General features: G+C 42.9%; 1 pseudogene across 1 annotated transcript; it reads right to left on the bottom strand.

Moving 5' to 3' along the window:
- Window positions 1-1,048: 1,048 nt before the first annotated feature.
- On the bottom strand, window positions 1,049-1,515 carry LOC308244036 (coiled-coil domain-containing protein 137-like; annotated as a pseudogene). The gene has a single exon. The product of its transcript is annotated as a coiled-coil domain-containing protein 137-like (transcript).
- Window positions 1,516-5,090: the final 3,575 nt, after the last annotated feature.

Below are 5,090 nucleotides of genomic sequence, written 5' to 3' on the forward strand. Positions count from 1 at the left end.
GCTCTTGGTTTTGTTGATCTTTTGTATTGTTTCTTTGGTCTCTATGTCGTTTATCTGTGCTCTGATCTTTATTATTTCCTTCCTTCTGCTTACACTGGGCTTTTCTTGTTGCTCTTTTTCTAACTCTTTGAGTTGTTGGGTTAGGTAATTTATTACCCCTGTTTCTTGTTTTTTGCAGTAGGCTTGTAGAGCTATGAACTTCCCTCTCAGGACTGCTTTCGCTGTGTCCCATAGATTTTGGATTGTAGTGTTTTCATTGTCATTTGTTGTCATGATGTTTTTTATTTCTTCTTTGATCTCTCTGGTAACCCAGTCATGGTTTAATAGCATGCTGTTTTGTCTCCATGTGTTTGATTTCTTTGGGTTGTTTTTATTGTAGTTGATTTCCAGTTTTATGCCACTGTGGTCTGAGAAGATGCTTGATATGATTTCTATCTTCTTGAATTTGAAGAGACTTTGCCTATGTCCCAACATATGGTCTATCTTTGAAAATGACCCATGTGCACTTGAGAAGAATGTATATTCTGTGGCTTTGGGGTGAAATGTTCTGAAGATGTCAATTAATTCCAACTGGTCTAGTGAGTCATTTAGGATTGATGTTTCTTTGCTGATGTTTTGTTTAGAGGATTTGTCCAGTGGTGATAGTGGGGTATTAAAGTCCCCTACTATGATTGTATTGCTGTCAATCTCTCCCTTGATATCCTCCAGGAGTTTTTTTATGTATTTGGGTGCTCCTGTATTGGGTGCATATATGTTTACCAGAGTTATTTCTTCTTGTTGGATTGCTCCCTTTAGTATTATGAAATGGCCTTCCTTATCTCTTGTTATGTCCTTCAGTTTGAGATCTAATTTGTCTGATATAAGTATTGCTACCCAAGCTTTTTTTTTTCATTTCCTTTCTCCTGAAAAACCTTTTTCCATCCCTTCACCCTCAGTCTCTGTGCATCTTTTATTCTGAGGTGGGTTTCTTGTAGACAGCAGATATATGGGTAGTGTTTTCTTATCCAATCCGTTACCCTGTGTCTTTTGATTGGGGCATTTAATCCATTTACTTCTTCTTGGGAGCCATCTGTGCTTCGGGCTGCTGGTCGGCCTGGTTTTTGCTGAGGAACAGCACGTGCTGGGCCTCCTGCTGCATGCGCTGGATGTAGGCCCTGTCAGACTCCCACTTCTTCTGCTTGAACTTGGGGACCGTGATGTCTGGATCCCCTCCCCTTGCCTCCTTCTCTAACGGCCTTGTGAAGGCTGCCTAGGCCTCTTTCTTCCTCTTCTTGTTACTGACGGGGTTTTTCATCTCCTGGCAGCTCCTCATAATCTCCTGGAGATGGAAAGGGATTTCCTGTTCATCCTTGTTCTTGGGCTTGCAATTCACTTTCTTTTTTCTTGGCTGCGTGGCCTGAGCCATGGCGCTGACTGCTTCCCCAGCAGCTGCTGCCGCCACACCTGTGGCCGCTCCAGGCACCTAGGGCCCCCTATCTGCAGGGGACCCGCTGCTTGGAGCCTGGCTCCCACCATCTGCATGCGCCAGGGTCTGGGGAGCTGCTCTTCGCATTTTAATTATGATGTGTCTTGGTGTGGTCCTCTTTGGATTCCTTTTGTTTGGGGTTCTCTGTGCTTCCTGGACTTGTAAGTCTATTTCTTTCACCAGGTGGGGGAAGTTTTCTGTCATTATTTCTTCAAATAGGTTTTCAATATCTTGTTCTCTCTCTTCTTCTGGCACCCCCATAATTCGGATGTTGGTACGCTTGAAGTTGTCCCAGAGGCTCCTTACACTATCTTCATATTTTTGGATTCTTTTTGCTTTTCTGGTGGGGTATTTTTTGCTTCTTTGTATTTCAAATCTTTGACTTGATTCTTGTGATCCTCTAGTCTGCTGTTGGATCTCTATATATTATCTTTTATTTCAGTCAGTGTATGCTTAATTTCTAGTTGGTCCTTTTTCATAACCTTGAGGGTCTCGCTAAATTTATCGGCCTTTTCTAGAAAATTCTTGAAAAACCTTATAACCGTGATTTTGAACTATATATCCAGTTGTTTGCTTTCCTCCATTTCTTTCATTTGTGACCTGTTTCTTTGTCTCTGCATTTTGGCTGCTTCCCTGAGTTGATAGAGTGGCTTTGTGTGCTAGGTGTCCTATAGGGCCCAGTGGCTCAGCCTCCCCAGTTACCTGAGGTGGACACTCTTGGTGCACCCCTTTGTGGGCTGTGTGCACAGTCTTGTTGTAGTTAAGCCTTGATTGTTTTTGGTATCACTGGGGGGAATTGGCCTCCAGGCCAATTGGCTGTGAGGATCAGCTGTGTCTATGCTGGGAGAACTTCTGTGATAGAGACACTTTTATGAGACAAGACTTGCTTCAGTGGGGCTTTGGTGCTCACTGAGTCTGCCCCCTGAGTGTGTCCCTTATGGATCTGAGGAGTTGTAATCTGGATGGTCCCACTCTGACCCCTGGGTACACTGGCTCTTGGATCTCCAAGGAGGTGCTAATTTAGCCTCTGCCTGAGGCCACCCAGCAGGAGCTATGGAGAGATCTGCAGATTCCTTTTCTTTGTTTGGATTTTGGAGGTGCCCAGATGAAGCCCAACTGTGAAGCAATGCAAGCTGTTGTGGAGCCTTGGGCCTTCTTTTGGATGTTCTGGGTCTCACTAACTCAGCTGCAGTTTGTTAGTAAGTATAAAATTCAAAGGACCAGGCCATTCATATGCAAAAGCCTCTGCGCTCAGCTTGGATGGGGCGGAGTCTCAGGGCGGAGCAATCAGCAATGGCTTCCCGTCAGCCCTGCCCTAAGAGGCCCCTGGTTCTCAGTGTCGCACGGTAATCGCTGTAAGTACCTCTGAGAGAAAGCCTCCCTCGAGTTTCGCCTGCTGCCAGACAGTCCAGTTTCTCCCCGTATGAGTCTGGGTCCCCAAAGTCTCGCCCGGAACTGAAGTTCAGAGCAGTCAGGAGCTTTTGTCTCCTTCTCGATTGCGAAAGCCAGCTGCATACTCAGTTGCCAGCCCTCTCCGCACGCGCGCCCCCATACCTCTGCCTTCTGCAGCTCCTGTAAGTCTCAGTGAGCTTTTCTCTTTCCTTCTAGTTGTAGAATTTCCACTCAGCCAGCCTTCCTGTGGTTCTGGATGATGTCTATTTTGTCTTTTAGTTGTAGTTTTGAAATTGTTGTGTGAGGCAGCAGTTTAGTTGTTTACCTATGCCGCCATCTTGGTTTCTCCTGAATTTGCCATTTTTTAACTCAGGGGTTTTAGGGCCTTCTTTTTTTTTTTTCTTTCTTAATTTAAATTCTTATTGTTTAACGTATTACATAAGTCTCCTTTTCCTCCCATTGACCTCTCCCCGGTTGCCTCCACGCCCGCCCCCATCTGTGTCCATTGGTTTTGCCCCCCTTTTAAAAATATATATATTTATTGATTTCAGATAGGAAGGGAGAGATCGAAACAACAATAATGAGAATCATTGATTGGCTGCCTCCTGCACGCCCCCTACTGGGGACCGAGCCCACTACCCAGGCATGTGCCTTTGACTGGAGTCGAACCTGGGACTCTTCAGTCTGCAGTCTGAAACTCTATCTACTGAGCCAAACTGGCCAGGGCTTTTCCCTTTCTTTATTGCTCCATAGCATCCCATTGTATCAACGTGCCAGAGTTTAACTTTTTACCCACAGAGGACCTATGGGTTCTTTTCAATTTTAGGCCATTACAAATGACAATAACTTGAAAAATTTTTGTACAGGTTTTTGCTTTTACTGATCTTATTTTAAAGTCTCAAAAAGACTCTGAAAGTTAAGAAAAAAAAATTATGTAACTAGAAAGGATTACGGTTTATATTCTAGTACAGGCCTGGGTTACTTCAAAACCAAATTTGTTAATCTCACAAGGATACTAATTATTCTGTTTCCCACATCACTGGATTTCATATTTCAGAACTCCAAATATTAACTAGCATCCTACACTGAGAACATCTTTAAGTATTTCATATTTGTACATTATTACTTATGAAGCTTTTGGTTCGCTCCAGTGAGCACTATAAAACACTGGCTTACTGCTTTGTGATGAGCGTAATGGCAGATGCTCTAGGTGGGGTAATCCTGGGCCTGTGTTTATGTTTTACTGCTGCTCAGATAAGCAAGCTCCATGCTTAATTATTGGAAGGGATATTTAAAATCCTCTTTTTTTGATTGACAGTGTTATTGCCTCATTGAAGAATAAACAGAGCATATCTTTTCTGCTTTATTTTTTGAATTTTTTTGGAATATCATTAAATATTCCTAGACCTCATGACAACTCTGTGCAATTTACACTTAATAACTTTATACCAATATTTTAAAATTAATGAAGTTTAAAGATTATGTAGAAATAGAGAAAATGAAAGGCATAATAATGGTCCCTAAACTGTCCACAAGCCAATACTCAGAATTTGTGAATATGATATGTGACAGAATAATTGAGGTTGCCAATATAACTAAGCTTGTTAGTAAACTGACCTTAAATAGGGAAATTAAATAACGATCCTAGGTTATTCAAGGATCATTTCACAAGGGCCTATCACAAGGTTATGTTCACAAGGACCTTTACAAGTTGAATAAGGAGGGAAAAAAATGACTCAGAATTAGAGAAAAAGATGGGACAACGGGATCAGAAAGATAGCTATGCAAGGAAGATTCTGCCCAATATCACTGACTTTAAAGTTGGGGTAATGGGGCCAAGACCCAAACAATGCTGGTGGCCCTCTGTGTTTGGGGCGACCAGAAACGCCTGTGTCCACCACCACCCACCCCCGGTTCCCAGTTCCCCATTGGGCGATTGGGGCCTATGGGCTGGGGGCAGCTCCTGTGTTGAGTGTCTGTCCCATGGTGGTCAGTGCGCATCATAGCCAACTAGTCGCTCCAGCATACAGTCAGTTTGCATATTATGCTTTTATACATATAGTATATAGCTATGCATAGCCCAGATAGATATTGACACAGACAATAGTGTGGTGAAGGCCTGAGAGGGATGAGTGCAGGATGGAGGGGGTTAATGTTTTCTTCCCCATTCAACAATAAAGATAAATACATTTAAAAAAGGCAAAGAAACTGATTCTTCTTTATATATTCAAAA

The sequence above is a fragment of the Plecotus auritus genome (assembly GCF_963455305.1).
Source record: "Plecotus auritus genome assembly, chromosome: 3".
Taxonomy (NCBI): Eukaryota; Metazoa; Chordata; class Mammalia; order Chiroptera; family Vespertilionidae; genus Plecotus; species Plecotus auritus.